We start from the raw sequence: 21,908 nt of genomic DNA on the forward strand, positions 1-21,908 counted from the left end.
GTCGAGCTCAGGAATTTAGGGAAAAATACGCTGATTATTTCATAGTAGAAGGGTCAGTGTCTTGGCAGTTGAGAATGATACATTAGAGAGAGCATGCTTTCTTATAAAAATAAACATGTACTTATTTTTGTTATAACACATGATAAAACCTGAATACTTACCAAATTACTTAATACATTATCTAGTATTTGAAACCATTTTATTGATAGACCATAAACATCATCGGCGGATTATTATCCAGATTTCATGGAATCCTTATTTTTTTTTGTTCTTGAGAATATGTTGATCTAATATTTTTTATTTTAAATTTTATTTCCTTTTCCGCAAATCCTGGAATATTCATAACTTCCCTTAAATCTTCATAGGCTTTTTGTTTTGCTAACCTGTCTTTATATGTGGCACTTTTAATATTCCATAAACATTCATGTTTGACATATTCAGTAACAAATTTTTTGCACGACATTTTGTTTATTTACGAGTAGTGTTTCTATGACGGTAAGTTGATTTTACTGGTTGCTACGGCTAAAACGACGGTAAGTAATTTACTTACCGTTCTAGAACGGTAAGTATAGTAAATAAAATTTCAAATAAAAATATAATTTATTTAAAATTAAATGTACTGTTATTACAGCTAGAAATAGAAATTGAAATATTGCTTTTTTCGGTATTTGTATCAACAGAAAATGTCCGTGATGTAGAAGCACAAGCTGACGATTGTAGTATATTATCAGAAACGCTGCAAGGCGATTCATTATCATCATGCAGAATCTTTTCTGCAAATTGATTTTTGTTTTGACGAGAATCTTCAACATAACTTTCAGCCACAGTCGAAGATTTCCAACCTCCATGTCTTTTTAGTCCTAAAACGTCTACACCTTTATTGGCTAATAATGTGGCTGAAGTACGTCGAAACGAGTGACCAGTGTAATTAACTGCATTTTCAAATTTTAAGTATTCAGCAATTTTCGATGATAAAGCTCCAATAGTACCTTTACCGACTACCTGATTTTTACATTTCCCATTCCGATAATTTAGGAAGAAATCCAACGACTTTGCATTGTTTGGCCGCAGTTTAATATATTTCCGAACAATTTTCAAATAATTAATTTTTTCGTTTTTATTTATGACAGTAAATGTGCGCTGAATATTGGTTTTTGTATTTGGAATGACGAATTATTGCCGAACGTCCAATATTCCAAGCTTTTTCTATATCATCAGAATCACTCATTTCGGTTATATAGTAATATATATTATAATTTATATAATTTACGTTATATTAAGTTTTAATATTATTGTAAGCACTGTTTACAATACAATTTCACAAATCACACAATTTGTTTTTTTTTATAAATAAAACCAGGGCAACAGAATTAATTCAAATTTTTTACCTACTTTATAAATCATTACAAATGTCAACATATTTTAGTAAATTAATTATTATTTATATTCATTTCGATCGTGCAAAAAATGTTATAACCATCACGAACGGTAAGTAATTTACCGGTTTCCGACACTATTGGAACATTGTCGTCAACCGGTAAATTGTACTTATTGTTCTGGATACTTAATATACTATTACGGTAGTGTTTTCGTTCCATCGCCCCTACATGTTTGTTATTATATCACACTAAAATTTACTGCTAACTATTTTAATTAAATTAACTAAATTATTTTATTATATTACACTACTGTGCTAACTCACTAAACTAAATTTGCGCGTTCGCACGTGTTTAGTGGCAGTTGTAAGTAGTGGGGGTACATTAGTCGACCGAAGAAATAGAATCAAATGGATCTACTCGACTAAAGCGTTTTAGTAAACTATACGACTAAATTGTACTGTCCGCACGTAGCGAGTTACTAAATTACTCGCTACTCGTCTAAATTACTAAACGTGTCTGTACGGGCCTTACGTCTCACGTGGATTCACAAAATGACAGCGTTTGAGGTTATAAAATCCGATTTTACCACCAAAAATTACAAAATGTTATGCAACCACTCGTACAATAAAAAGACGGAAGTCAAGAAATACAAATCGAAAATCTTAGAAATATTGTTTAAGTCCAGAGAAAGGTAATAAGCCTTCAAATGTTATATGTTTGTATATTAAATATTATTACTATTGTAGGTTGAAAAGGATAATATAGGAAAAAATAGGAAGGGTTGGGGGTGTAGCTGAAAGGATTCGAGAAGTTGCGGTATACTATATGCTACTTATTTAGTTACCCTCGTACATCTGGAAGATTATTTTATTTTCTTTTTTGTTTTTTGGGGGTTGTGAATGGTGTTTTTAGATACATGTAAAGTGGTTTCCTTGTTGTTTGGATTTATTCGTTCAAACAATATAATATTGGAAAATTATGTTTAAACTTGTTGATTTCATAATATTCAAGGATCTCCATCCAGTGTTGCCGCACGCAACAAAATAAATGTACCAAAATTCGTACTGAAAATGAAAAAAATGTACTTAATTGAGATTCAAAAATTGAATTTTTTTTTAGTAATAAGGTTACTAAACTTGCAAGAAGTACTGAGAAACGATTGAATAAATTGTGGTAAGATCGGAAACGGTTAATTCAAAAAAAGTTTTACTGCATTCCCTAAAAATGTTTCAATACAATTGTACCGATTAAAAATTTTGTGCTGAATTGCTACTTTCACATACTTTATCCATGAAATCGTACTGAATTCAGTACAATTGTGCCGAAACGGCAACACTGTCTCCATCATATAGTCTTTGTTGGATCTATGTATCAGAGTTGCATTTTCGTTGTCATCAAATTCGTGTCACTCTGCATGTTCCACATTCTAACTTGTAAATACATTATCTTAAAATTTATTTATTTTATCTTTGTTGTTCAAAAATAATTTGCCTATGGCGTTGATGTTTTTACATAATAGGTTTATATTAAATTTGTTACAAATCTTTCTTATTTTCTTGTGTATTTCACCTTGATATTGTATTGATCTATATGTTTTAGCCTCATTTTCCTTATCTGGAATTAGTGTGGTCTAGTTTGTGACATTGAATTTATTTAATTTAGTACTGATAAATTTCTCGATTTTGTTTTAAGAGTAGTTGTTGTTGAAAGCTATCTGTCTAATAATATTTAGTTCTGATTCTATTTTTTCTTTAGTTAAGTTAGAAGTGTTTAATAACTGTTTAATAGTGCGTGAAAGGCAGAACATTTATGAGATTTGTCGTGATATGTATCATATGGTATGATGACATCTGTTTGTGTTCTCTTCCTGCATATATCATATGTTAAATGTTTTTCGTTCTTTTTCATGGTCAAGTTTAAGAAATCAAGTCTGTTGTTTTGTTCAATAATCAATCGTAAATTTAATATTGGTGGCCCATTGGTGTATGTAAGCATATCGTCGATTTCAATGATGTCAGTGATGTCTATTATAGCAAACACATCATCTACGTATCTTTTCCAGAGAACAATATTCTTGTTAAACGGGTTCTTGGGGTTAATTATGTCTTGATTTTCTAATCTATCTAGGAATACGTCTGCAAGTAGCCCACTTAATGGAGATCCCATGGGTAGTCCATCGCAGTATGAAAATATTTTATTATCAAAGGAGCAAAAATTTTGTTCCGTGTATATTTGAAACATTCTTAAGATGTGTGAACTTTCTGTAGGGTTGTTTATTTTTTCATTTAAAATTTCTCTATTGATCTCTAGTGTGTGTTTTATTGGGATATTGGTATAAAGGTTAACTATCTCAAAGGATATCATAAGATATTTGTCAGATAAAGTGAAGTTATTTAGTATTGAGATTAATTCCCGTCTGTTAGTGATAGTATGTCTAGGTTTAAAGTCAGCAATTTCTTTGAAGATGTTCAAAAGTATTTTAGAAATTTTGTGGGTACTGGATTCTATTGAACTGATTATGGGTCTGATTGGGTGACCTGTTTTGTGCAATTTGGGTAATGATTAAAGACGTGGGGTCTTTGGGTTCATAGGGGTTAGTGAACTGGGTGTTATGCCAAGTTTGATTAAAGTTTCTTTAATATCATTGATGATTTTTTTGACTTTTGTGTTAAAAGTTTTAGTAGGATTTTTCGTCAGTAGTTTAAAATTATTAATATTAAGGAGATTATAAGTTTTATCTATGTACTTATCCCTATCCATTATTGTCAACCCTACCTTTTTATCCGCTTTTGTTACTATCAAGTTATTATTCTTAATATCTTGTTTAATGTTTCTCAATGTTTGTTCTTCTTTTTTCTGTTTCTTTATAATGTTTAGATTGCTTCTTTCCTTATTCTTTCGCATGTCTTCCTTAATTAAAAACTGTTGAAGTTCTCTATGAATCTCTTCTTGTTTAGGATGGTTTTTAGTTGCCGCTTCCAGTTCAATGGAAATTCTTCTCAAATTTGGTGTAGAGTGGATAGTGTATTTTAGGCCTTTATGTAGTAAATCTGTTTCCCATTTTGTACATATGGTCTTGATTAGGAAAGTTGTACGGTCATCAAATTGATAAGGTGTGGTAATCTTCTTTATTTCGGTCGCTCTGTCAATTTCGTTTTTCTTCTCTATTTTTAGGATTTCTAATTTACTTTGTTTGTTTGCTCAGTCTTTTGTGAGTGTATGTTTTTGTTGTGTGAGTATATATATGATTATTTGCTCTATCTGAGTGTGGTGAAAGTATCTCGTAAAAGTTTGATACATGTCATAAATTGTAATGTTTATTCTATTAATATTATAATGATGTCTCTTAACTTCACGTCTCAGTGTTTGTTTGATCAATCTTTGGATGGTAAATTTGATGTCTGATGATGCCACAAAGGCGAAACCGGTAAAGGCAGATAAATAAATTAATTTTCCATTGTTAAGTTATCTTTATTTATAGTTGTATTTTATTATAACAAATAATAATACCAATAAGAAACGGATTTAATGGACCAAAAGGGGTGAAAGAACAACAAGAAATACGAGAAAATTTTAATTTTGAATCTTTTAACCCTTAAGTAGTCGCTATGACTTTTTTTACACAGGTGGTTGCTTGGCGTATTTTATACGCCATTAAAAAAAATATGATACAAGTTCGAATTTGATTATTTATTTTCATTTAAAAATGAAACAATACATGTATTTGGTCTCTTGATATTTTTATTTTAGTTAAAAAAATATAATAATTATTTTGGCCTCTAAACTAAAATACAAAACACAAAATAAACCTAAACTACAAGAACAAAATGAAAATTAATAGAGCTAATAGTTTTGTTAACTTTCACTATCTTCATTAGAAATACATTCTAAACAGATATGTGTAGTGACAACATGTTCTTTACACGCTGGTGTATTGCAGTTATTACATTTTATGGTAGTGGTTCTGTTTTTTTTTCCACCACACTGCACGCACCTGCCCTGTGATTTTTCATCTTGATTCTGTTCTGGAGCTTCTATTTGAGGTTGATATTGTTTTAGAAACTGCTTTACATCAACAGATAAATTCCGAATGGTTGATCTCGTTATCAAATGAGGTTTCATGAGCGGTTACAGGATTAAACGTGTTCTGTGAAAGCCTGTACGTCACTGGCAAACTATACGACGGAGATGTTTGCCAGCGCAACACACCATCGAACATCTACGCACAACCATCAACGTACGCACATGAATTCAAGAGATCCCTGAAAACATGTACGTGCGCTCTTCTTGAATGCACAAACATGTGCGTATGTGTTTTTAACCCATACATTGATGTTCTTGAATGCGCGTTGACGATTGTGCGTTTTTGTACGCGAACATGTACGTCGGTGTGTGATCGCTTCCCTATCAATCGATGTTTTTTTTTTAATCAGAACTGCTTCCAATTGAAGCTTATTTCAATTTAATAATCGGTTTGTAAGAGTTGCACTTTTACTGGTTAGTAAAAATCTTGTATTGAATATAATAGGTCTCTTTATTTACATGTTTCGCCTGTTTGACAGGCATCTTCAGATGGTATACGTTGAAAATAAAATTTTAAACAAAGGAAACTATTATAATCTTGAATTAACGTCTTAATACATTAAGACATTAATTAAAAAACTGGTTAAAAAATGGACTACAGTATCAACTTCGACTATATATTTAATTCCCTTTTGTTTTAGGACACCTCGCCGACAATAAAATACTCCTTTAACTTCTAATTTTTTTCTATTGTTCAAAGTACAAAATACACCGAAACTTATGTCTCTCACACTCTATTTTTTTTTGTTTCTTCGGTGAGCCTCATGTATTGCAACGGTACTTTGTTTTTTAGTCTCACATAGTTGCTGCGTTTGCCATTTTAAGTAGATAACCAGTATACGACCGCCGATCATCTATAGATCATCCCCAATCGGCATCTGTATAACATTCCATTTCTTTCCATTTTTATATGTTAGTTCCAAATTTATTGGCCCTTCTAAATACCTTAACGCTCCTTTTGCGGCAATCCAATGACTTTCGTTGAAATTTGTGTTAAATTGAGTTAAGACGTTAACGCTAAATTTTAAATTACGCTAAATTAAACTTCCGATTAGACTTTGATATGAATACTTTTTCCTTATTTCTTCGTTTTTTACTTCGGGTTTTTGTAATTTTGAATTTTAACCATATAACGCCTTTTTTAATTTACATTAATTATATTTTCCATTTCTTTTAACGTTTCTTTACTGTCTCTTAAAATATCTTCTTTCACTTCTTTATTTTCTGTTATTTCTTCTAATGTTTCTCTAAATAAATCTGGTGATTTCATATAAATCTCTTCATTAATTTCACCATTGAAATATGCTGTAACAATATCCATTTTATGTATTTGCATATTATTATGTTCTACAGCTATAGCAATTAATTTTCTTTTATTATTATTCTTATAGGTTAATTTTTTTAACCTTGTTACTGGTGAATAGGTTTCATGAAAATCAATTCCTTTCTTCTACGTGAAGCCTTTTGCTACTATTCTAGCTTTGCATTTTTCTAAAGATCCGTCTTGATCTAATTTTTTCTTTAATATTAATTTCCATCGGATTATGTTTTTATTTCTTGGTTCTTCAACCAATTCCCACGTTTTGTTCTTGATCAGACAGGGCTGTTATTTCATTTCTTATTGCTCTTTTCCATTCTTTTTCATCTTCTTTTAACTCTCTGTCGGGCGCAATGCAGAAGATTACGAGGTCGGCCGCTCTGATCCATTCTGTAATCATAGCCTACGGGTATAATTATTTATTTTTACAGCTTGACATCTATCGGAAATATAAGAAGCCAACCACGATAGCAGCCAATTTGACAAATTAAACCCTTCTAATTTAGATAGGAGTGTTGCATGATTGAATTTGTCAAACGCTTTACAGAAATTCGTATAAATGGAATCTGTCTGACAGTTTTTGTTCATACACGATTGAATGACGTTGATGTATTATGAATCTCTCTACTTTTCTTGTCCTTCTATTTAGATGTTTGGCTACTAATTCTTTACCTAGCTCACTTAGAAATACATGCCACTTTTTTCCTTCGTTTCCATTTTAAATTGTTTCAAATATTGAAATTCTTCATAAAGCCTTTTGAATGATGTGTAAAGTTCGATAGGTACAGCTTCATCCCACGTGATTCCCAGCTGCCACAAACGTTTTAAAACTTCCTTTGCTTTGATCGTAGAAGGAGATACAATGCCAAGTGGGTCAAATATTTGTGCAATAATTGACAGAATAATACGTATCGTTAATTTCCCGTATTCAACTATAGGCTTAATTGAACACTTAAGTGTGTCGTCTTGTGAGCACATTGTGTGGTGCCTACCGGTTTTACGGCTTTAGAGTCACTTATTAGATATTCTACGCTTGTTTCATAGCTTCTTTGCAGAATTTCTTGCGAATTCGAATTCCATTTGCGCAATTGCAATCCATAACCACTTAATACCTTACTTAAGTCATTTTTTAATATAAATGCTTCTTTCAAAGTTTTGAACCAGTAATAAGGTCATCAACATAGAAATCGTCGATTATAACTTTGGCTATGTTAGGATGTTCATTTTGAATATTTAGGCCAACTTGATGTAAACTGCGAATTGCCAAAAATGATGCTGATGCTATGCCGTACGTGACCGTGTTCAATTGAAAGTGCACCAATATACAGGGTGATTTATAACATACGGAGCAGACTAAAAGAGTAGGTACTGGAGGTAAAACTGAAGAGATTTTCTTAATAATGTTTTGTTAATAACTTAATAGTTACATAGATATCGCATGTTAATTTTTTAAATAATTTAACGTCAATTTTTGAGAACGGCTGATATTCAGTAAAGAATAATTAAAATACTTGTCCGTTGCTAAGTAACCAAATCAACTGGATTGGCAGCAATAAAACATGGTATCAGCGGTTCTCAATAAACAAACACCACCGTTTGAGCGTTTTAAGAAATTTTTAAATAGCCGTAACTGCTATGTTATAAAGATTTTATTATTTTTATTAATTATGCATTGTTTAAGTAACCCCGAAATATTCGCAGTTTGAATTTAAACGTAGTGTAATACCGTATATGGTAAGAAATGCTCGGCCATTACTTCAACTTTAACGTTCTATATCTTTGTGATTATTAAGTTGTGGTCAAAATTTTATTGGAAAAATGTCTTCAATTTGGCTCCTAGTACCTACCCTTTTAGTCTGCTCCGTATGTTATAAATCACCCTGTATGTTCAGGATTTTGTCTCCAACATTTTGTCTCCTACAATACGTTGTAAGTTTCTCTGATTACGTATGATGTTTATCTGTCTATACAACTTTGCAATGTCACCGGTTAATACATAATTATGTTCTCCAAACCTACAGAGAATAGAAAATAATTCCTGTTGTATTGTAGGTCCAACCATTAGAGTATCATTCAGCGAAATGCCAGTACTTGTTTTTGTCGAAGTGTTACGAAAAGTCATGAATTCGGAGTATTGTCGCCATAATTCCTAATTTTTGAATAACTAATCATACTTCAGCAGTTTCAAACGATGATCCTAATTCGCTAATATTACCTTTCGTTGGCATTTGTACTACAAAATGTCCATTGTTATCCCTTGTGGTTGTGTGTTGATACAGATTCTCACAATTCTTTTCCTCAGCAGATATTTTACATTTGTGCCGTACACTCTTCAACCCTCCAAAATTTTTCCAAAGCTCTTTGAATCTCGCAGTTATTTATATATATGTTGCTGCGCACCTTTTGTCTTAAATTTGCACTCATAGCCCCGGATACAATCTATTCCAGTGTTGATTTCTGTAGAACAGGCAAACCAATTTCGAGTTTAATTTGACCCATGGACAACAATTCAGCGAATAAGCCAGCGTCTATTAAAATATCTACTTCTCCTGGTTGAAGGAATTTCAGATCAGCTAACTTAATGTGTCGCGGTATATCCAATTCTTTGATGTTTATTGAAACATTTCGCAAATTATCGGTTATATCTCTTATTAACCAAAAGTGATAAATCAATGGTGTATGAATTATATATAGACTTAATCTTAGTATTCGTTGTTGTTATTAACGTTGTATTGGCTAATACCTGTTACAGGTACGTTTAAATTGTAAGTATGTAAATGCAGTTTTTCTACAAGAGTCATTGTCATAAAATTCGATTGTGAGCCCGAATCTAAAAGTGCCCTAGCCTCACTCTGTTTTCCAGACGAATCTTTGATGTAAACCTGCGAGGTTGGTAAAATCATCGAAGTTTCTCTAACGCTTTCATGGTATGGGGGGTTGTAACATGTAAAAGCGTGTTGTGTTTTTGCTTACAAGTCTTATATGTGGACAAAGATTTGCAATCCATCAAGAAATGTCCCGAACGAAGGCAATTTAAGCAAAGGCTGAGTTTTTTTAACTTCCTCAACTCTTTTGTTTGTAGTCAATGCTTTGAATTTATCACAACCGTAACTGAAGTGATCCTCTGATTCACAAAAAACGTATCTTTTGTTGTTCGTGGCTAAATTTGTAATAGTACGTTCATGCTTCTTTTGTCCGATATGTTTATTTGTTTTGTTATTACCTTGTATGGTTTCTAGAATACTGTATCTATTTATAAGAAAATCTATCATAATTTTTATGTTTGGTACATTATTACTAAATGTCTGTCCCGCATGCTCCTCCCATTTCACTTTAGACGTCATCTAATTTCTTAAACATGAAATGAGTAAGCAACGTGCCCCAGTGCTCTACTGGTTCACCTAAGGCCTTTAAAGAACGAGTGTGCATATTATAACTATCAATTAAGGCTGTTCGACCGTTTCGTGGGAATAAATTCGTTGAATGAGAAACGAAAGTTCAAAAAAGGATAGCATATATCGGTATGACAACTCCTCTGCTTTTCTATTGATTGAGATCAGTTGTTAAAATTTTTTTTGTCGTTAGTCATTAAACAGATGTAAAGAAGAAATGTGTGCTATAATTATATTAAATGTTTTTATCGCGTAGTCTAATGCATCTCAATTAAAATTTTTTTTTAAACCTTTACATTCTCTTATATTAAAAATTTGAATAATTTGATAATTATACGACTACGTTTAAAAATGTATATGAGTTATAAGCCGAGAACAAAGGAAATATAAAAGAAATGATCAGCAGATACTTTTGTAATCGCCGTAATAAATTAATGCGCTCAACTAGAGATAATTCAGTCTAGTATCAATATTCATTGTATTAGATTCAGTGTCTTTTTGTAATCAAGTTTAAAATAAATAAGTTTTTAACTTTTTAAAAATAGTTTCACTATAACGAAAAAGTTAACTGGCGCAGTCAGTAGGATATCAAATAGTCACCGAGAATCGTTAAATCGAAGTTCGCGGGTGAATTTTTATTCTTTGGACTAAACGAATCCGAAAAAACTTGAGAAACAAAAAGTGCCAATCGATGCTCCAATCGATGCGGTAGCTGGCTTGGGACAAAATCCGAGGAGACCCAAATTTCACCAGGGACCCATCCAGGACCATAACCAGTAAGAAAATCCAAAGCGATACAACTCTCGCCGAGGAAAACACAACGAAGGAAGAAGAAAGAAAAGAAAAACAACCCATGATACCATTAATTTACTTATTGTAAATGTATATGTTGGTATCATAGACATAACCAGTAACAGCATCGCATCTGGTCCATAACTTGATTCCACGTTTGACTGGTTTCATCGGAAGATATTGCTTCAGGCTTGACCGTCCTTTGAACTTAGCCATTGCTTCATCTATAGATTGATAAGTGGAATCTGTTCTAGCCGATAGAAATGAATTTTTCAAGCAAGATAATAAATCTTCTATATAATAAATTTTGGAGGCAGTTTCTGTTTTCTCAGGATCATTGAAGTACAACTTTGACATTAGCAATGTAAAGCGATCTCTGGATATAGCTTCTTTTATCGCAACATTTCCGAGTGATTTTTTTTGCGACCAGTACATTTGAAGAGACGGTACACGATTATACGACATGATAAGCATGCACCCTAGTAAGATCTTTATCTCGCCGGGAGATGTTGGTCGAATATCCTTTTTCTTTGCTTTTTCCAGTAACTGTAAACGAATATTTGTATAATGACTTATTTGCATTATAAGACTCCTGGGAAAAAGTTTTAAAAAACAATCAAGTACTGTCGAGTTTCTGTTGATATCTGCTCTTATGGTCGCCTTTTCTTCTCTTGGGACGGCTTTCTTTGGTATGAAATTATCTAAATTTCTGGTTCACAAAAATTTTGTGGGCATTATTGGTAAAGAAGGAAACTCATCTTCACTATTAGCTATGCTTTCGTTATCACTACTTTCAACTTCTGTTTCATTATTTCCGTTGCCACATTCATCATCGCTTGAACATTCATAATCCGAGTCTTCACTGTCATCGCTTTCATGGTAAGGGTCTTCTATCTCTTCTATATCCGATATGTAGTCAGCATAGTACTCTAGCTGCTCCTGTGTTAGTTTTCGCTTACGATCCATCTTGAAAAAATTTCCTTACTTTAGTTAGTGCATGAAATTCTGCTGGGATAGATATATCCCACGCTTCAGTACTGCAGGGACATATTTGGCCCAGACGGCAAATAAAAGAATAATAAATACTAAACTACGCATTTTCTTTATTACAAGCATGCCACATTAATCAAACAATACTTACTTATAGTTCAAATGCTGAAAACACTACAACAGATGTAATTCAATTTAAATTTGCTAATAAAATCTGAACGAACTAAGATCACTCGCTTTCTATCGCCAACTAAACAAAACATGTGATAAAGTTTGGTTATAATACCAAGCCGGGGTACCGTAACACTGAAATATCCCATCCCAATTCATTGTAAACCATTCTATTTCACAGCAGAATTTTTCAAAAAATTCCCGGGATCTATATGACCCAGCAGAGGCGAAAGGGTTAAAAATGAACCACGTTGAAATAAGTTTTTTTTTTAAACAAGTTGACGAAACTTGATCTGATGATATGGTTTCTATTTGCTATAACAAAATTAAAAATATTTATAATTTATATACAGGGTGGTTCAGTTTTTAATCGGGAAACTTTACTAGGACGTAGTACTTGCCAAAATAACACAAGTTTTTTATGTAAACATAGGGTCGCAACTCTTTTGTTTTCGAGCTATGAGCTGTCAAAGTTGACCCAAAAATTTACATTTTATCTTTTATTTCGGGTATGAGTAAACCATAGAATTTGAAATTTTGTATGTATGTACTACTGGTTAATATCTTATTTTCAACCATACCTTAAACTTCCCTAGCGCCCTCTAAGGGGATGAAATTCACAACCCCTTTGATTTTTTTATAACAACTTCTTAACGCCATAGAATATTAACATAAAAAGATATGGGTTGTAAAGCTTATTCATTATTGGTACTTTTTGTGTCTTTAGTTTTTTCCTTAAAGATAATAGTTTTAGCGTAAAAAAATAAAATATGTTAAATTGTACTGTAAAGCGCTGCAATTATTAAAAATTTGGTTTTCTTTATAGGTGGCTTATGGTGGCTATTATAGGTTGCACTTACTAGAATTTAGTACTAACTAAATAACACCAATTAATTGTGATTTTCGTAAAAAAAAACCATAAATAAGATTAATGCCTGTCTGAACAAATTACGTTGTTTTAAACAATATTAAAAAATTAATACTCTTGCTTAATAACCGTCAAAAATTATTAATAACCAGCAATAATTATGAGGATTCACTGTAAATGAAACTTACAAGTTCTCAGAACCAACTTTTAGAATAATTTTGGCTAAACATGGCGGCACATAGCGGTACATGGCACGATATTTTATTTTTTTACACAGAAACTATTAACTTTAAGGAAAACACTAAAGAGACAAAAAAGTACCACTAAAGAATGAGCTTTACAACCCATATATTTTTATGTTAATATTCCATAGCGTTAAAACGTTGTTATAAAAATATCAAGGAGGTGGTGAATTTCATCCCCTTAGAGGGCGCTGGGGAAGTTTAAGGTATGGTTGAAAATAAGGTCTTAACCAGTAGTACATACGTACAAAGTTTCAAATTCTACGGTTTACTTACAGCCGAAATACAAAACAAAATGTAAATTTTTTTCTCAACTTTGATCGCTCATAGCTCGAAAACAAAAGAGTTGCGACCCTATGTTTATATAAAAAATTAGTGTTATTTTGGCAAGTACTACATCCTAGTAAACTTTCCCGATTAAAAACTGAACCACCCTGTATATGTATGTGAAATTTTGCACATATTTACGGCGAACTTGGGGGCATGTATATAATAGAGTCGTTTCGACTTCCTTTCTCGACCTCGTTTCTTAAAAAAAAAATATATATTAATGTACATATAAATTAATCTATATATAAATTAATTTAAATCATATAGTTATTAGAGATTGAATAGTTTACAATTATACGTACTTTTTATTTTTTTCCATCTTTTGTGAATGTTGAACATGAACTGTGAATCAACTGAGAAATTAGAAATCATTAGAATCAAATTACATATGTATTATAACCCGTTAGGACCATGGTTGCGTTAACGCAACGTTCGTTCAATGATTTTTTTTTAATATATAAAAGTATTGATTTTGAATTAGAGAAATACTATTCGTTTAAGAAGGATGTTAGCACGCCTATAAATTTTTTTGTGATAGATTATTCAACGTTTAAGCGTAAATATAAATTAACAAACATGATCAAATTTTTGAGATGGTAATATGTATTTAAAAACATCGTAAAAAACAACTCTTATTATAATTTTTTTTTAATCCTGAATGATTTTCATATGCAGCACACTTCACAGAACAAGAATGTTGATGAATACCTAACTATTTTTAGTTTCCAAATGACTTTGAAGTTGAATGTTGCGATAACGCAACATTGGGTTCTAGTACGTAGCTACCAATAGGTTATTTTAAAACCTATTCAACATTGTTATTTTAAATGGGATGCATATGTTTTTTTGCCCTCTACGCGATGAACATATCAAATCATATGGTTGTATAAGAAGAAAAACGAGAAAAAACGCGTTCTCTGAAAATATTATCAAGAAATTACAATTAAAGTAGACGCCGAAATAGCGCCGTTGGCAGCTTTAAATGTCAAAAAGTTCACAGTTTAAACAAATATGGCGGAATTAAGCGAACGACAAAGAATTCAAATATTAAAGCTGTATGGGTACGGTGATAGAAAATGCACTCAAAGTGAAGTTTGTACACTGTTCAATATTTACCTGGATACACAATCCACAGTATCCAAAATATTAAAAAAATTCCTTAACACCGGAAGTGTTAAAAACCTTCCAAAAAGTGGACGGCTGAAGACAGCTACCAATGACGAAACTACATTAATGTGTGTCACCGTACCCAACATTATTGAAACTGTCATTTTTTGACATTTAAAGCTGTCAACGGCGTTATTTCGGTGCTTACTTTGATTATAAATTACTGATTTAATATTTTAAAAAAAACGCATTTTTCTCGATTTTTTTTATACAACCATATGATTTGATATGTTCATCGTATAGAGGGACTTATCCTCTATCAAAGTATGCAAGAAAACATGTTCATCCCATTTAGAATAACAATATTGGTTGCCATAGCAACGAAACAAAGAAACAATACAAACAAGCAAATACTGACAAAAAATGCGCCACGATTAATAATGATATTTGTATTTAAACATTTTTCTTTAAAACCACAAATGGCGAAGTTATTGGCTATATTCCAGACCTTTGACACACCCTGTATAAGTGGTTTTACCTCCAGTTGGTGATTTATATAATTTTAATAAACCAACACTTTCTGTGCTTCCTCTATCAACTGATCCTGATGACTCCCCTTGAGCCGCGGTCTCACCCAATGGTAATAAATCCAAATCCATATTTTTCATATTAAAATCAGTGTAATCAAAATTAAAACCCACAGGAACTTCTCTGTCTGAAGATTGTATGTTCGAATTTGAGGGTCCAGCTTGCTTGATGTTGGTATTGGAATAGGAATAGTCGAAGGGTAAGGGGAAAGAGGGGGAAACAATAAACAAATAAAATCTAGGGGATGTAATATTCATAAATAATGTGTGTGGTGTTATTGACACGATATTGTTAATCGCCTTAATTGACCTCATAATGTACATCGCTTTTTTGTTAAAATCGTAATATCCATAATGAGGCGTATTATATTAAAAAGAAAATCGATATCTCAATATTGCAGATGTCGTCGATATTCTTACGCCGCTTCCTCTTAACCTCAAAAATGGCACTGAATGATCTGTATGCTGTACTTTTAATATCCAAATGCTGATATCTGCGGTTCGAAGGACCAAAAATGTAATGATGATGTTTGGGAAAAGTAAGAGGAGTCACTTTTCTCTAATTTCTTATTTATTTATTCATTTACTTATTAATTATTTATACAACAAAAATACTTATCATAATAATATAATATGAAAGTATAATATGAAAAATCAAACACCGACCATAAGCCTTTGGTTTTGCTGTGGTCATTACAGGAGCCAAATTCGCGCTTGTAGAATTAATGTGGAGGAATTTGACATCAAAATAATTTATAAAGTGGGAAAAGCAAATAGAAATGCTGATGCCTTATCCCGTATTTAGTTGGATCAGTTGAATGTAATGCTGCAAAAATGTGACGATTCTATGATAGTTGAGATAGACGATGAAGAAGTCATGCAATTAGCTAAAGAAATGTCAATAGCCATCCTGGATAGGAGTGGTGATTCAGAATCTCCTCCATCCATAAGTAAAGATCGACGTTTTGGGAAAGATATAGCTACCACCAAACAAATAGATATGTATAAAAGAACATTCAGAAAAGAAAGTGATGAGACGAATAGTAGTGCACACTCGACAAACACAGCTGAACCTCAGAAGTCCATAAAAACTCAGGATTCAATCCTGGTAATAAAAGGAAGCAATTCCAACCAAATATTTAACATTGGTGAATGCATTCTCCGGTTTGATTCAACTATCGAAATTGACACTAAACACCCAACAGATGTCCTACACGCTTTATTACTTTTCCTATTATGGAATTCCGGAAGAAATCCGATGTGATGGGGGAACGGAATTTAAACTGATCAAGGAAATGGCTAATTTGAATAAAATAAAACTCCATTTCGGAACAACTAAAAACACTGAATCTCCAGCATATGTGGAGAGATTCCATTCTACATTGCAGGAGCATTTAAGGAGTCTTGAAGACAAGCCCGACATAACACGGGAAAGAAGAATGAGTTCCGCAATAATTGCGTACAATAATAGCATTTCCTCCGCAACCAGCCTAACCCCTATCGAAGTTTTACTGGGACAAAGGAGAAAACAAAGAGAAACCGTCTCTCCAATTTTCCATTCGTATTTTGCTAATCTGACCAAGAACAGCAAGATAATGAAGCCGTTCCTGGTTCCCTTTACAATAATCCAAATAAATGACAATGACACTATTGTAGTAAATACAAGAAGAGGAATTCAAACCTACCATACGAGACGGTTAAAACATGGTCTTGTTCCAGATGGATCGTTCTCGGAGATACATGCAGAGAACCACTATTCCCGCTCTATCTCGAAAGCGCGGAAAATAAATAGGCAATATGGACATTAGCAATTTATTTTAAAGTTCGGTATCAGCGCACGTAACACACTGTACTGAATTAACTCAATTGCGCCGCGCAGCGCAGTATTACACATCTCTAGTCGCTAGTCTAATATATAAAGAGGAGAAATGTATTTTAAGTTAATTTTAAACAACATGCCTTCGTTCAGTGATGAAGTTATCGATTTCATCTTCTCAGTGTGCATGTTGGTGCATTTGGAAGATGTAAGTAATATTGCAACGATTTTTATTCTTTCCGAATTGCAGCCACTAATAATACTACATCATTCTTTAAAATTTACAGGGGCTCATAGTATTAGTGGAATAAGACGAAATGGACGACATCCTGAACGGGGGTGCCGGTCAGATAATTATAATCACAGATGGCTATACTATAGGATCCACCTGGGGCGAATTTTCTTACGCGACGTGTAAGTAATTTATACCTACTAATATTAAACATAATTAATTCAATTTAATTTTTAGTTATTCCATTACAGTAAAAAATGAAATGTTTTTTTGTGTTTTAATTTCATTCCCCTTTAATATTGAATTAACTTATAAATTTATTTTTAATTATTTTACATTATCATAAAACATAGCGTGTGTTATATTGATTTCACATGACTTTAAAGGTGGTCCAAATCCTTGAATGAAAATGCATTAAAAGAATTTTATAATTTGTATTATTTTCATTGTAGTCAACTTAAATGTTAATAAATCCTATTATATTAAATTTAAAATTTTAATTTTTTACTTTCTTAAAAATTATAATTAATGATTCCATTACTCAGCATTATTGCAGTCGCGCCGCGCCGCGCCGATTGTCGCATTGTGTAACTTAACACTTCCGCCGGTGAGGTGCGTTGTACTTTACTACTTAACCTTGGTGATTCATTTAACAATATCAAAATAAGTTCAGTTTAACTTTATAAACCCAACGTGTCAAACATAAACCGCAATGTCTTGTAGTCGTACATACCAAATTCTTAGACTTACAGAAGGATGAAAACGTCAATAATGAACTAATTACGCTAAAAGATGTAACAACCTCAAACAAGGAGAATTCCTTGCAGCTAATGAAAATAACAATGAAGATGAACTTGCCGATAAAAATAAACAAAAGATAGATTGTAGCAATATTTCAGGTATATGCTTTTATAATCATTACTTAATCTAATGTTTTTTGGTGATAAGTAACATAGTATTACCACCAAAAATTGAAGTAAGAGGGAGACCTAAATGTACCGACCAAACTGTTGTGGGATTAAAGCGGAAAAGAAAAAATAATAAATTATTCTGAACTAACTTGGAATAAAATGTGTATTACTTATACCTGTGTTACATTGCATTAACCGTAATCAAATCTTCAACAGAAATTTGGGTAAGTACTGAGTAAGTTAAATAGTGTAATATCATAATACCTCAGGTCCTAAATTGTTAGGTTATGTGGTATCGTATTTAATGACTAAAGGCCTGGCTGGAGTTATTTATCGAAGGAAAAAATTTAATTATTGATATCATGGGAAGAAAATAAATAAACAAGTATCTTAATATGTTTGATTATAACAAAAGTACAGACAAATCTTTTTGCAAAACAGAAATTAAGAAAAAATACGCATCAGGTCCAAAAATCACAGGTCCCATTTTTTAAAAACTTGACATTGTTATGTATCACTCAACTATACTAAAATTCATAACTGAGAGAGCAAGTATGTTGTGTAATGATATTGGTTCAGAACTTGCGAACAAACTATTATCACTTAAAATTGATGCAGCAACACGTAAAGATCGAGCTATACTAGGAGTTAATGTGCAGTTTATTAAAAATACGAAAGTTTACATAAAAACACTAGGCATGAGAGAAGTTTTAGCATGCCACACAGGAGAGTATTTAAAAGAAAAGAGTGAACAAATTTTGAAAAAACATAATAATTTAACTTTTTCTCATATTTATACTGTTACTTCCGATAATGGGCGGAACATCTTAGAAGCAATTGACCAAATGAATATATCGCACAACAATGCTTATATTGAGAATTACCTTGATTTTGATGACAATGGTCAGGCGGAAGGTAATGATATTAACGAGAATAATTTGTTTCAGCATAAAAATAGGCAGATAGTAGATACCATATAGTTCAGGACCAAACAAAAGAAAACCAATAAAATAATTGGTGTGGGATGTACTGCTCATACACTTTAGTGAGCTGTAATTGATGACATATACAGGGTGTATCTGAATGACTGCAACAGACTTCAATGGGTGATTCTTTAGTGAATTTTAAGGGTACTTTGATATATGAACCATGGGCGACTTCGGCTCCCCTAAGGAGCTACACCCCTTCAAAAATGGCGGAAAATTTTGGTTTAATTTTTTTTTCTCAAAAACCATAAACGCTAGGAAAATGAAATTTGGGGAATATGTTTAACTCATAATAGGGCACGTTTTGACCCTATTTGTACTTTCCACCTACTCTTCTAAACTACTAAACGTAAGCACCCCCTTTACATAGATAGATGAAAGTATTCTAAAACTTTTTTGTCTCTCTGAAATTTTTCCAAAAAAGACTAATTTTTGAGAAAAAAAATAGTAAAGCAAACACTGCCCGTTAAACAACGGGGTGTCGATCAAAAGTTGGATGAATTTTGAATGAAAAAATCTTAGTACGCTTTGCAATCTTTGTCAGAAATATTTTTGATGTTTAAATATCAGTGGTTTTCTTACTTTATTATTGTTTTATTTAAAATTTTGAATCGTCGAGTGAACGAGCGTAAATGCGATAGAACTTTATTCAAAAATTAATTTGAAAAACAATAATAATAGTAAGAAAAACTGACATCTAAACAGTCATTCATTGTGGCAAGAAAGATTGTCAAGAAATTAAGAACACCGACATTTTTAACCCTTTTAAATGAAATGAACTGCCGCACACCTATTTTAGACTGCCCAACACGTTGGAGTTCAACATTGCTTATGCTAGAACGTATTCTAGCTATTAAAAAGGTGGTGGTAGATTTGGGAGCAACAAATACGAAACTACATTTGTCTGAAGTGAATTGGAAATGAATCGAAAACGCTGTTGTGGCTCTTAAACCATCAGAAACTGCAACAGTACTTCTTCAGAAAGAAAAATTATTGCCTTTTGATTTTTATCAGATTTGCTGGAAGTGTACTTCAGAAACTAGTAAATCTTCCTTTGGCAAGAAGGCTTTATTGCAATATGAAATCTCGTCAAACTAAACTAATGACTAATAAAGCATTTTTAGCTGCGATCTGCTTAGATCCAAGATTCGTTTGTGTTTTAATCAATGAAGAATTGAATATTGCGCAAAATCATTTAATTAAAACATGGCATATGTTACAATCGGTAAATACTCATACGTACACTGACATAAATTCAGCGCTGCCGAATCGTGACGTCACTGCAATGCTATGAGAATATACTGATAAATCGGTAGAATCTGGCAGCGCTGTCCGGTATACCCTTCAAATAATATAATGATTGATATCTGTACGTATAAAATATGATTAACAATTAGTTTCATATAATTATAATAATAATAATCTTAAAACAATAGAACCGTTACCTGTTGAAGCTGCTGGAAGGAAAATGAATGGTAAGAATGCAATATTGATTGCAATATTACAGAGAGTGGAGAGATGTTGCACTGATAAGGTATATTAAGATCGGTCTGTGCTTTTTTTTGAATATTTATAATTGTATCGGACTAAAATAATTGTTTTTGTTACTAATAAACATTCTCTGTGTTCGAGTTTGAAGAATTCGTGAACAATTGATTTAATAACTTTGCTATTTTGTTTGTAAACGTATTTTTGTGAATTTCAACGTGTTCGTTGACGGTCTAAGTGGGTGGAGAACCGGTTTGACTGTAAAATGTCGATGAATGTGCCGAATTTCGCCGGGTTTGCCGATGACTTTAGAAACACGATGTTGGATTTTCGTAGACAACTCGATCAAGCCATTAAGCCACAGGATTTACCAATGAATAAGGTTCTGGATGATCTAAGTGGAAATTTTGATAAATTTCAAAACTTTGTTTTGGACTACATTAATAAATTAAGTGATATGATTAAGCGTAATGATAATCGTATCGATGAATTGGAAAATTATTCCAGGCGAAATTGTTTGATATTCCACGGAATCCCTGAACAAGAGGGTGAATCCATTGACAGTTTGGAAACCGAAATCTTGAAAATAATAAACGAACTGGATATTCCGGATTATACTGTTAATGGTGACCATATCGACCGGTGCCACCGATTGGGTCGAGTGAAGAAGAATAGCGACAAAAATAGAGCTGTTATCGTAAAATTTATATCGTACAAAACAAGGAAAATGGTGTGGTCTAGAAAGAAGAATTTGAGAGGTAAGAAGTACTTAATTACGGAATCGTTATCGGCGAGTAGATTGGCGATCGAATCAAAGACGCCGAAGACATTGAATGAAATAAATGGTACAAGTGGTATAAGTGGTAGCTTGGGACCAAGATCTGGTAGATATACCAATTTTGAATTAATTCAATTTTGCTTATAGTGGATTAAAGTTTTATACCTTGCATTATACTTTTCTTTTATTTTGCTTACTTGTTTTTTTTTTTTTTTTATAACTTATAAATTAGTAAATCTTTTTTTTGAAAGTAAATAATATTTATTCTACTATTTTAAAAAGTTATAGTGGGTATAATACGTTCCTATTATTTTTGCTATTATTAATATATATATATATTTTTTTTTCTCGTATTCCCATTTGTAGAGTATGAAAATTGCACTTTTTATTAGACGTCATTAATGAAACTAAGTATGATATTATCGGTTTATCTGAAAC

The 21,908-nt window shown here is 32.2% G+C and overlaps 2 long non-coding RNA genes across 3 annotated transcripts; one reads left to right on the forward strand and one right to left on the reverse strand.

The window, feature by feature from the left end:
• Nucleotides 1–1,114: 1,114 nt before the first annotated feature.
• On the reverse strand, nt 1,115–15,287 carry LOC139432235 (uncharacterized). Its single transcript, XR_011642096.1, has 2 exons — nt 15,211–15,287; nt 1,115–15,167 (listed from the first exon to the last, which is right to left on the reverse strand). It is a non-coding gene; the product is annotated as an uncharacterized lncRNA (long non-coding RNA).
• Nucleotides 15,288–17,759: 2,472 nt separating this feature from the next.
• LOC139432236 (uncharacterized) lies at nt 17,760–21,662 on the forward strand. 2 transcript variants are annotated; one of them, XR_011642098.1, is made up of 3 exons: nt 17,760–18,442; nt 18,503–20,573; nt 20,641–21,662. It is a non-coding gene; the product is annotated as an uncharacterized lncRNA (long non-coding RNA). The 2 variants fall into 2 exon arrangements; XR_011642097.1 differs by having other exon boundaries at nt 18,503–21,662.
• The last annotated feature ends 246 nt before the right edge of the window (nt 21,663–21,908 follow it).

Source organism: Onthophagus taurus, chromosome 11, assembly GCF_036711975.1.
Source record: "Onthophagus taurus isolate NC chromosome 11, IU_Otau_3.0, whole genome shotgun sequence".
In the NCBI taxonomy this organism is placed as follows: domain Eukaryota; kingdom Metazoa; phylum Arthropoda; class Insecta; order Coleoptera; family Scarabaeidae; genus Onthophagus; species Onthophagus taurus.